A 13342-nucleotide genomic window follows, 5' to 3' on the forward strand; every position below is an offset into this window, starting at 1 on the left:
TGATGGTAATTTGCATAAAATGGGACTGTTACCCAATAACACATATGAAGAAGTTTGGGTGTAAATTCCTAGAATGACACAATATTTGTAACCATGCAGGGCTTGGGGGATATTAAGTGAGAATGTTGTACAATTCATTTGACTTTATAGAAACAGGAAGACATGGTTCATGCTACTCGTTTATACCATGACCACATCAAATGGTTCTTAAATGAGTAGCCCAGTACATGGATGATCCATCACTAGTCTATTCCTCAAAAACTCTGCCAGATGCACTGACGCCACCTGGCACCTTACCAACACTGAAAATGGTTCTGCAAGAGCATCATTGTAAAGAAATCAACACTGCTTACGGTGCGGGAATTTCTGACACTTGATGCCAATTTTCAGTCATGTCTCCAGGCAAGGGAAGACAAAACACCCAAACACTGTTGCTAAGGACAGATGATGGAACCAGAACAGTGTGGTTAGGCAGATGATATGCTCTGTGTTCCTTAGCTGTGTCTACTCACCTGTGGCCTGATTCCTGAGTAGTCATCATGAAGCAGGCAACCAGTTTGTATGATCATATAATACACATATCTCAGGAAAACATACATGTGGATCACCACTCCTCGGACTTGGGGACCTTTGGGCACAGCAGTATAAAGCGGCTGCTAGAGGCACTTCATTCTGGACAGTATAAGTGCCTGAATCAGTGCCTCACCAAGTCTTTCCCAGACTTTCCAGGATCCCTATCATCTTAGGAAAGTGGCGGCATACCCCAGCAGAACCGTGAACAATAGCTCCTTATTCTAGGCATGTCCTGGACTACTGCCCAATTCCTGATCTATGACCCTGCTCTTTGTCTCTCTGGTTCCATTTTCTCGCTTTGGTATCTGTAACCCTTATCATCTGGCAGCTTTCCTTTTGACATTTCAGGCCTTAGGTTCATTCTCGCTGTAGAAAAATGAGGCAAAGAAACCAGAAGCAAATATAACCCCACTTTTTCTCTCACAGATAGTCACTGTAAGAATTTTAGTGGCAAATCCTTTTAGACTTGTTCTAAGTTTATTGACACACACATACCGCATGTAACACACACATATAAGCATATGGAAAGTTTGTTTCTCACTGATTTGCTGCAATACAGTAACTATTCAGGAAACATGAGCTCTCATCATGTATGACTAGGTATTTGTTCCCGTTTACTCAGCAGTATACCATAAATATGTTCCATATTGGCAGAATTACTTGGCATAATTTCTCATAGATAAACAGAATGCATAATAGTTTTGTACATTCTTGTTAGATGCTGGTGTCTACAATATTTTGCTGCTACAAACACAGCTGTAATAAAATTATTTGAGTTAAATTTCTACATTCTAGTTGCCAACAGTGAGCGCATTGTTTCAAAGGCTTTGCGTAGTTCAGAAATCTGCTGCACAGTCATAATGGTGAGTTTACATCAGCTTGCTCTTCATCCTGATGTGTTCATCAGGAGCACGTGCCACTGTCGACCTTTTTCTTTTTTGAATTTTAAAACCGTCTTAAATGCTGCATGTCTTTTGAGAATCAAATATACAGGATTCTTGCTTTCCTAGGATTGGTTTAAAATATAAGATAATAGACATTAAGTAAATATCAGAATGATCAATGAAAAAGTTCGCAATGTACCATGATTATAAAAAAAAAACAAAGTACTACCCAGGCCTCATCTGACCTATAGTCTTAGGTACATTAGAAGCTGAGAAATGAAGATTACTTAATGCTTCAGCTCTTCGGAATGAGTTCAAGGCCAGTCTGAACAACTTAGCAAGAAATGGTTTTTAGATAAGGCAGTTAAAAAGTGGGGGGTAGGATTTGAGGGGGCAGCAATGTAGCTTTAGAAATACTTTGATGTGTATCGGTTATTTATATAAAAAATTACCAGGGATGCTCTGTGTCCGTGGAGCAGGCAGCAACTCGGAGCCTCCACGGCCTGCGCCTGGCGGCTGGACATGGTTTTAGGTCATATGAAAAATGCTTCCTCGTCTCTAAGGTTTACCAGAAACAGAGGATCAACGGATTCTGCACCAAGCCACAGGAACGTCCCAAAGCTCCAGCCCAGTCTTACAGACACAGGGTGCAGTCTTACAGACACAGGGTGCCGCGGCACAAGCCCACACACTTCAAGAAGAAGATCCTGCTGTGCTCAGGTCACCTCAAGGAGGAAGAGATCCCAGAGACAACCTCATCTGAGAGCCAGTGAGGGTCAGCTATTTAATGGCTGCCCTGACCGTAGCAGGATGCATCTATATGGTTATTGAGGGCGAGAGGGCTGAGAGAAGACATGAGTCTTTAACTCGCTTGAACCTAGGAAGGAAAGCCTGTCGGAGAGAGGAGGCAGCTATGAAGGCCAAAACAGACGAGACGTACTTGTGCCAAATTTGCAAAGCCCAGGAATGAAGTTGCAGCAAGAAGCCTGCTTTAGAAAGGATGAGATCTGAGACCCACTTTGCAGACATGAGCTTTGCACAGTCATATTCAGCTACCCTATTCTGCTATAGGGAAACAAATACAGTTTCTTAAAGAATGAAAAGAAAGGAAGAAAGAAAAGAAAGAAAGAAAAAGAAAGAAAGAAAGAAAGAAGAAAGAAAGAAAGAAAGAAAGAAAGAAAGAAAGAAAGAAAGAAAGAAAGAAACTACCATACTCATAGTGCCTTAAAACAATTATCATCCTACATTTTTCTGGGTCAGAATCTGGGAGCATCTCGGCTATGTCTTCTGTTAATATCTCCCACACATATGGGAAACCATAACTTATTCTTAGGTTTTGGGTTTCAGCAATTGACTATTGATATTGAAAATAAATCTATATAGCTACTGAACTGTTTTGTTATTATTTACAGGTCTTTTATATTAGGTACTTACATTACTGAAGGTAGACATAATTTCCTCATGTTTTAATTAGTATTTTTTCCCTGTGTTTATTAGTTATAATGATGTTTTTGCTTAAATGTTTTTATGCCTACTATCCTAACAATTTTAACCCCATTTTTCTAAATGTTTACAGTTGTTAGAAAACTGAACCAAACTAACACTTTCTTACTACCTCAGCCTCTAGAAACGGTTTCAATATATATCTAATTAGAAATAATGTGTATACTGTTTTTAAACATATATACAATCAGGCATTTGTGGTTTTAGATGTATACATATTTTAAGATGCTTAAATTATGGTAGAAGGCACTCATATCCAGGAAGAATTTTCCTGAAGAGAAAAGCGTAGCTACTAGCGAGAGAGAAATTCATTTTCCCTATATACCTTGTCTAATTTCCTTGTGAGTCCATATGTTGCACCTGCTTAAATGTATATATAGGCTGTGAGTACTCAAGTTATTGCCCTGTCTGTTTCCCCTTGTAGGATACATGTCAATAAACTGATATTTTTGTATTGATAATAAAAATAAGCAAAGAACTGATTTTAGAACCTGTTTTGGTTTTTATAGTAGATTTTTTTTTTATTGAGTAAAATAGACTGGTGCGTATGTATCTACCCAAAGTCTTCCAGAATAATCTTAGAACTCACCATCTCCACAATGTCTATTTTTTTATCCTTAAGAAGTGAATATAGACGGGATCGGTGGATAGGAATCTGAGACCACACGTAACAATAGAACTTTGTTCTGTGTTTCCCTGTGCTCCGTGAATTGTATCTGCCAACAGATCAATTATTCAGCATCCACTATTGAGTGTGTACCATCCAGACTATTTGACTCATATCCTAACCTCTCTGCCATCTGCCGTCTAATTGTCTTCCTATTCATGACCAGCTCCAATGGGCAAAACCCCAAAACATTTATTTAGTTCCTCATGTGTGTAAAAAGGTTTCTATTGAGAGAGGGCAGTGATTAGGATGGTTTCTTTCAATAAGCGTATTATTTTATTTCCATTTGCATTTCTTTACATCAACGAATTTTAATTGCTGCCTGTTCACATTTGTTACTCCCTAAATTTATAAACCACATAAAGGACTAAATGGATGTTTACTAGTCAATCATTCAACTCTCTAACATGAATTTTCAAATATCAGTTCTTAAAAACAAATTAGAGAAATAACGCTGTGGCCGGTGTGGAAAAGACACTCATGATTCAGGATCCAGTGAGAATAAAGATAAGAAATTAATAAGGAAATGGTATACACAGGACCCAAGAATGAACACTGATGTCCAGACAGAAGTATGCATGCTAGAAAACAGCATCACAGAAAAATAAAACCAATTGTTTCACACACCCAATAAAAGACGTGCAAACAGATAGAAAATATATGAAACAATTTGCAAAGACGTGAAGGCAGAGAACAGTTAACAGAGACGGTACAGTACTGGACAGCTGTTGTTTAGTAGGTGGCTAAAATCTGCCTGTCCTATTTTGATTTCTGTTTTCAGCATAAATACTTCGGAAGTACACTTGAACTCATTAGCACAAAAAAAAATTTCTGAACATCACTCTGATAACACAGGCATTAAAACCAACAGCTAATAAATGGGATCTCGTGAAGCTAAGAAGCTTCTGTAAAAGAAAGAACACCGTCGGTTAAGCAAACAGGCAGCCTACAGAGTGGGGGAAAAGATACCAGTTTTAAATCTGACGGAGGGTTAGTATCTAGAGTACACAAAGGACAACTAAAGAAAACAAACAAACAAACAAAAAGCCAAAAGCCTGAACATCAGAAAACAAATAACCCCAGTTTGAAAATGGAAATAGAAATGAAAAAAAAAAAAAAAAAAGAGTTCTCAAAGGCTGAAGCACAAATGGCCAGGAACACTAAAGAGGAAAACAATGGTCAATATACTCAGCCATCCGGGAACTGCAAAGCAAAACTACTTTGGGATTTCATCTTACCCTAGCCAGGATGACCAAGATCAAAAAAACAAGCGACAGCAGATGCTGGTGAGGATGCAAGGCAAGGGTAACACTTGTTCATTGTCGGTGGGAGTGCCAACCGGCATAGTTACCATGGAGATCAGTATGGAGGCTCCACTAAAGGCTGCAAATTGCTGTACCACAAATCCAGCTCTGTGACTCTTGGACATATACTCGAAGGATCCTGTATTTTACTCCCTAGCTACTTGTTCATCCATGTTTATTGCTGCTCTATTAATAACAGCCAAAAGCTGGAAATAGCCTAGATGCCCAACAGTGGATGAATGGGTAATAAAAATGGGATACAATGACACCACAGAATATTATTTGTCTGCTGAGGAAAGTAAAATTATCAAATTTTCAAGTAAATGGATGGAACTACAGACAATTATCCTAAAAGGGGTGCAGAACGCACCCTTGAAAAACCAAACATTGCACGTTCTCTCTTATATGAAGAGGTTAGCTTTTAAGCTTCAGATATGTGTGCTTCATTCGGAATATGCCCAGAGGTTAGGAAGATAGTCAGAGATTGGTGGGAAGGAAGGACTCTTCCAAAGAAGGAAAAATAAAATACATTATAAAGGGGTAGATAGACATTAGAACAGGAGGATGAGGTGGTGAGGATGCTGGAGGGGAGAGCAGGGGAAAGGAAGGAAAATGGGAGGGGTACACAGGGTCTGTGAAAAAAACTCATGGAAACCTAGTCATGTAAAATCTTCTCGAACTACATACAAATGTTAAAGGAATGTAAGTGGACTCACCACGCAACGGGGCAGACAGTATCCCAACTTCATATGTTATGTCACCAAATAAAATCTGTACCAAGAATAGCTCACATCTTTCTGAGTCACTGGCCAAAAGGCTCCTATAGATCCCCCTCCACACACTGCAGGCTATTACCAATTCTGATGGTTACTCTTGGTAACCTAATGAGAAGATCCTGGTGCTGAACCACATAAATAAAGCTAACGAGCACTGAGAACCTCAGCTGGTGCTTATGTAGAAGCCTTGCCCCAATTCGCAAGCACTTCTAGTGCTGGAAGGTACTACGCATGTTCCTGGAAAAGAAAAGTAATCAAAAATCTTACCCAGCTATGAACTCTGAGCTCTATAACCTGCCTGCAATACCTGCCTACTGGTGCAGTAATGGCACAAGCGTTACGGGAGCAACCAACCACTTCTCTATTTTCCATTCTTAAACTTACCTGCTTGTTAGGTTATTGACTTATTTCATTTAAAGTCTGCTCAGTGAGATGGAGCTGACACTGATATTGAGGCCAAGAATATGATGCTAGATAGGACACGGACCGAGGTGAAAACCCTTCACTGTTATTCTACTAAATAAACTCAGTAGCAAAACAACTCCTAATGACACATTTCTATTATCACAGATCAGTGCATGCTCATTGTTCATCAGAGAAACTTCTTATAGAATATAGTAATCAATATAGAGACCCACAACTGAACAATTACAAAGAGGAAAAGAATTTGAACGATTTAACCCTTAATAGGATGTACGTATCATAGCCTTCCCTTGAGCCTTAGGAATTTACGCAGAAGCTGAGGCACAAAGATGATAAGAGCCAGAGGTAATATATTTTCCAAACACAACAAGACCGATATGTACCTACTGTGGCAAGAACCTCCCCCTAATGAATAAAGATTTGAGGGGACCAATCACTGGGCAAGGAGTAGGCGGGACTTCCATGTCAGAGGAAAAGGGGAGGCAGAAAAAGAGACCTGCTTTTGGAGGGCAAAGACGATGGAGACAAGTAGGTAAGGGAGGCCCTCGGTTCAGGTGGTGGATCCATTGGGATCTACTACTGGAGGATTTATAATTTATAGATTATTACAGGGCAGTTTGCCTTATATATAGGTGGGCAGTTTATATCATTATCAGTTGACTCTGAATTTATTGTGTGGACATTTTGTAGGGTGAGAATTTACTGATATAAATCTGATTGATAAATTACAAGCCTCAAGAATTTTTATTTTGTCAGGTTTCTAGGAATTGTGACTATAGCCTCAAGGGGCAGATGCTGGGAATGTGAGCAGCGGCCACAACAGAGAGGCACAAGAAGGGTGCTACTGCATTGGACGAACCGTGGAGGGCAGACAGTAACAAGGGTAGCATGGTGTGGTGTCTAGAACCATTCCACTTTTTCTAATATTTACCGCTACACATACAAATTCACAGGGACTCTGACAGCACACCTAAGGCATGCCAGGGGGAAACATGGCATAGAGCAAGATAAGTAGGCACAAAGTCACACCTGTCGCAAAAGAAGCTATTTGCAATTAATAGCTGCCTGGGAAGGTAAAGTAAGTTTTATCCTGTAGAGTAACACTCAGTAAATCATCAAGATTCTGAGGTAGGCCCCCTGCTCAGGAACAGTCCACCAAGTTTTTGTTTTGTGTTTGTTGTGTTTTTTTTTGTTTGTTTGTTCATTTGTTGACAAAGAATGAACATGAAGTTGGATTGGTAAAGAGGAGAAGGAAGATCAGGAAGAAGTAGGAGAAAGGGAAATGTGATCAAAATACATCGTTATTAAATTACTAAATTATTATTTAAATTATTAAAAATAAAAATACAGATGAACATACAAGAATCTTGAGCAATCTGTACTTCCCTGTATCTGACTTCTTGTGTGGGCCTCTGAAAAAAGAAAATGGCATCCTTATCCTAAAGAGAACACCATTTGTTTCAGATTAGCTCCCAAGACAGGTGGGGTCAATGGAAGCCCCACTCACAGACAGGAGGGAATGTTTATTGGCTATATTAGATATCAGATTCTGTTTCTTTTTCAGCTGAACTAGCTAATGCTGTATTTAATGTAGGGAGTTGGTTCTATCATATTCCTCTATCATGAAGCTGAGGGTGAAGCTAGAACCAGAGAGAAGAGTAGGGTCAGCCAAGAGGACTAAAAGGAACCCCCAGGGCACTGTTTGAGCTATTACCTAATCCAGCCCAACCTGCTCCCATCCGACTTTACTCTTGCCATTTTTAGATACATAGGTCATCAATTAAATCCTTTTTCTTTTTAAATCCAATGTAAACTGTGCTTCTACTGTATGTATGAAAGAGAATCCCATTATCTATATCTATCTATCTACCCATTCATCTAACATCTATCTGTATATCTATCTGTCTATCCATCTATCTATTTATTTACCCATCCATCTAACATCTATCTGTATATCTATCTGTCTATCCATCTATCTATCTACCCATCCATCTAACATCTATCTGTGTATCTATCTGTCTATCCATTTATCTATCTACCCATCCATCTAACATCTATCTGTATATCTGTCTATCCATCTATCTATCTATCTACCCATCTACCCATCTATCTATCTATCTATCTATCTATCTATCTATCTATCTATGTATCTATCTATCATCTGTCTGTGAATGTACATAGGTACCATATAAATTATATGTACACATATCACACAGAAGTGACTATAAGAAAAATAGTCTTTAGTAAAAGACATGGAATATTATTATGTCTTATATAAATAACTTACCACTACTTCCCAGGAGCCTAGCTCCTGTAACTGGGGGCAATCCTCTCTTCAACTAGGCAATGGTTGCAGGTAGTTTTACTTAACTGCCTTTAGAAGTGGCAGACCTGTGTCCTTTACCTTTGACATCATCAAGAAAGTATGTGAAGTTGGCCTATTGAACATTGACCCACAGGAAAATCTTGACATGTGAAAGGACATAGAACTGAGATGGAAGAAAAATCAGTGAATAAAGGGGGGTTGGGACAAAAAGAAGTGACGGCAACAATGTATTTCAGAGCAGAAGTTTGGAAACAGTAACATTATTTTCTTCTCTTAATATAACTGAAGTATCCTTGAACCCAGGAATATAATATCTGACTGAAAAACATTGCAAAATTTTGCTATGACTTTGAAACTGGCTGGACAACAGCCCCCTATGCCCATCCTACTCTGAAGTCTCAATCCAAGATTTGAACTCCTGGGAAAAGTTGAACAAGACCAAAGACTCTGAGTCACTAGTGTGATAACTCAATGCCAGGAAGCAAGGATCTTTCTGGATGATGTCTACAGTGACATCAGTTTGCAGTGGGTCACAAAGGATTGCTCAGGGTGACAAGTGTTTGTGCACTGTCCTCTAAGAGGTTTCTTACATGAAACACGAGCCCTCTGATTCTAACAGTATAAAAACAAACCTATGCAATTAAGGCTCAGTGCATGACTGGAAGCTGAGATAAGCTAATACAATTATGAAGCAACTAAATAGATCCTGAAGCCATATGATGACATCATGAAATTTTAGAAGCTACAGCTGGCTTCTGGTGATATTTTTGCAGTTGCAAATATGTAGCATCTGGTCTCTCACTTATCATTCTTTGCTGAAATCGTCGTCATCTTACATTTCTTTTTATCATGTAGATGTGGTACGTTTAAAAATAATGTTGGAAGTTTTGATAGAGCATGCCATCCAAGTTCAAGAAAAATACAAGCCAGAAGTCTTTGCTATTTCAACAGTAAATTGACGGAAAAGATAAACAGTGTTCAGAACTCCTGTGATTGTCCCAACTAGCTTTGTTGTTGAGTTATAAAAGTAAGATTTTTTTTTCTTTTCAAGTGTTCAGTGTTCAACTATTCATTCCTGTGTGTTCTCCATGGTAGAGCCTTGTATTCTTGTATAATATAGTTAAAAAGTCTGTCTTTGGATATAGGTCTCACAAGTCCAAATCAAATTTGCCACCTAGTATCCCGGTACCATTAAGTGAGTTATTAGAGTTGCTTAATCTCCTGAGTTCCAGATTACTTTTTCATAAAACTGGAATAATAGCAATTGCTATTAGGTGACACAATATTTATAAAGTATTTTGTAGCATGTCTGACATCCATAAGCCCCGAGTAAATATTATTTATTGTTAGTTGATCATCTGGCAAATATTTATTGGTTAACAAATATTTGTGTGTCTTGAGCACTGGGCTAATCCTTGGGAATACTTGGCCACATAAAGAGAAATAATCTGTTAAACAATTAACTTGTGAATTTTTGTATTCTCATATATAATTTTCTCTGCTATATATGTACACATATATGCATACATATACATATGTATACATACAGAAAAAATAATATTTATAAGGTTTCTAATTTTCCACTCAGAAGATTTTTTAGAAATTGCTTTTCTATTTTCTATTGAAGGATTCATCCAGAGAAATAATATTAAGAGCGGTATATTTTATTAATATCTCTATGAAAAGAGTATTCTAACTGCCTATGTAATCACATGCTATTATCAGAAGTTTATTCTAAATGTATTTCATGGTATAGGAGTGACTTGGGAGTACACACTAGAATCTGATACAGTTCCTACTGGGGAATGAAGCCAAGCCTATTGGCTGCTTCTCCATCTTCTCTCTCCCCCTAACCCCCATCCCCACCCCACTGCCTTGCATCTCTGCTTGGTCATTCCTCCCCAGCCACTACAGGGATGCCATCTGGGTTTTCTCTAGAGCATCCTTAGCTCTGGCCTGTGCCATCCCATCTGCACTACACCTCCTCAAAACCCCTGCCTCTTAGGAGCTTACTCTGATATGATCAAGGCACAGAAACATTTGACTGTAGTGCAGCCCAGATGAAGTAAACAGTGATGTAAGAAACAAATACAGGGATAGAGATCTCCTGTCGACCATGTTGTCCAAGTAGAGAGGATTGTTTAGGGACAAACAGTAAAAGCAAGACCATTTCAGGCCATGGCACAATTTTCTAAACAGATTGTCATTTCTGTCTGCATACACGTGCAAACTGAAACACACACTAAGCAGTCATTTAGAGATAGCCTGCAACTTGAAGTCTAAAAAGCTAATCTTTATAAAATAACAGTACATCAAGGCTCAAAAGGTGGCATGGTGCTTAGAGGACACAGGTTCAATTCCCAGCACCCACTTGACAACTAGCTACTGTCTGGGAGTACAGCTACAAGTGATATGCAGCCATATTTGGGTCTCCAGGGGCATCAGCCATACATATCACATGAAGATATACATGCAGGCAAAATACACATAAAGAGTAAAGCAATAAATAAATAGAAAGTTAAGAAAGAAATTTAAAAATAGTATATCATGGTGACATGAGTTCTTCCTACTTTCTGCTGTTATTTCGTTTCACTTGTCCTAAATATGACATTTGCATACAAACTACCTTAGACTAATTCAAAGAACATTTAAGCATTTGGAAATTAATGACTAACTTTTATGTGGAAGACTTGGTTAATAACACACACCCTCATTATTCACCTGGACCTTTTACAGGCTTGGTGCCTTTGATCTAGCAGATATCTAGAAACATCTAGGACAGGATGAAATGAGACTGTTCCGGCTCATGGTGTTTAGATATGTCAATGGGAGACCTTTAATGCCATCACAATAGCACCTCTTATCTCCTGTCGCCACAGCTGAACACAACAGAGCATGAGAAATGCGTATGCCCAGGTCTCAACAAAGAGCTCATTACCATATGAGACTTAGCAGTGCTCAGTTAACTCCGAAGGAAATATAGGCAAACGAGCCACGGAGTACACGTTATTGCCATGTGCTGTCCAAATTAAAGAGATGACTTTAGCAAATGTTTCATTAGTGTTTGACTTCACAGGCAAACGACTCTTCTCCCTGTATGTTTCCATCAAGACGAAGAAGGTGGCAGATGCTGCCTGATAATCTTCAAATTTATATATATATAAATTCTCCCACTGCCAGATACATGTCACGTTCTTTTAAAGGTAGCATTAAGAATGCTTACGCCCAAATTACATAGCTCAGTTCACTTCAGAGATTTCTAGCCATTTTTTTATCCCTTCCCTTCCACGTACCATCCAGGCAGGATCAAATTATACATGCTTTAAACAGAAAACATGAAGTAATGACAGTTCACCTGGATTCTTGGATGGATTAATTAAGCACACCAGGATGAACTATACATTTGGGTCTTTGATAAAGAACGGGATATTTCCCTTATTCTAAAAGTTGTCCAAGAAAAGTGTTGATTACAGGTAGGGCTACCTTAATCTTAAACTTTCTTATTCATGTTATGTGATTGAAAAAGAAAAGGTAAAGTACAGTTTGCAAAGGCTAGATCCTCTGTTATCTTTTGGTATATATCAAACTCCAACATTTTAAGACAACCCTTGTAATTTTCTGAAGACTCTCAATAAGGAGTCTACACCAACAATTTGCTAATGCATTATAACAGAAGTTAACAAATCTGCACCATGAGTAGACTCCCTGAAGAATGAACTCAGTCTGGGTTTTTTATATTTGTTCTAGAGAGAAAGCCCTTGTAGAACCCTTTCTCCAGAATCCTCCGAGAGCTTGTTATTCTAAACTAAGTACAAATCTATGCTTTATGTAAATGTGATACAATAAGAAATAAGACTCTAGTTTCCCAACTGGTAGCATAAGTCAGGAACAAACTATGAGAAAATGGTAGCTTTTTGAAGACGGCCTGGGAGCTAACTTAGTCCACTATAATCTGGTTGTGAAGAAGGGAAAGTCATCAAACATTGGTGTTTTTTACAGTATAACGTGTGAACGGTTGAATTAAGAACTTCAGTAGGAAAGAGGCTGAGAAAGATAGTGTAGGCCTGTGAAGATTCAAGAAGTCTCAAGAGCTGAACCATGAATCTCTGAGAAAGGCTCGAACTGTCCGTGACCCACACCCTAATTCCCAAGGAAACCATAGCTTTGGTTCCTTAACGTTGTCTATAGCAGGCTATTTCATGTTGAACCATCCAGCACTTCATCTGTCAAGGTCTACCTGACACACAACATGCTGAATGACACTTCGGAGATTCTCAGATAATGGGTCATCTCTAGCTCATAGAGCACCACCTTAGCAGTTTATGTTTTCAACACAACAACAGAGCAGTCTTTAGAAGTGCTGCCTCAGCAACATGTCTTGATGGACAAAGGATTAAATGTTATTTTTTTGGAAGAGTAAACATTCATGTCTAAATCAAAATTGAACTCTGAGGATGTATGCTCAATGTGACAATGTCATAGGAATATACTTAAGAATTTATTTTGCCTACATTAGCCTTGTAATTTTATGGACGACTCCTTTAAGATTGTGTATATGCATTTGAATATTAATTTGAAAGAGCTACCCCAGTAAGTATAAAAAAAAAAAACACAAGTCTATGTAATAAGAGATAGCATCGTGACATTGCTTAACTGATTACAGACTTTCTTAGGAATCCATGAAATGCTTGATTGTGTGTGTGTGTGTGTGTGTGTGTGTGTGTGTATGTATGTGTGTGTATATATGTGTGTGTGTGTGTATGTGTGTGTGTGTGTGTGTATGTATGTGTGTGTGTGTGTATGTATGTGTGTGTATATATGTGTGTATGTGTGTGTGTGTGTGTGTGTATGTGTGTGTATATATGTGTGTGTGTGTATGTGTGTGT

General features: G+C 38.5%; 1 pseudogene across 1 annotated transcript; it reads left to right on the forward strand.

Moving 5' to 3' along the window:
• The first annotated feature begins 227 nt into the window (after positions 1 to 227).
• On the forward strand, positions 228 to 2427 carry LOC308422609 (protein FAM162A-like; annotated as a pseudogene). The gene is made up of 3 exons: positions 228 to 354; positions 1369 to 1436; positions 1913 to 2427. The product of its transcript is annotated as a protein FAM162A-like (transcript).
• Positions 2428 to 13342: the final 10915 nt, after the last annotated feature.

This window comes from Micromys minutus, assembly GCF_963924665.1.
Source record: "Micromys minutus genome assembly, chromosome: 7".
Lineage (NCBI taxonomy): Eukaryota > Metazoa > Chordata > Mammalia > Rodentia > Muridae > Micromys > Micromys minutus.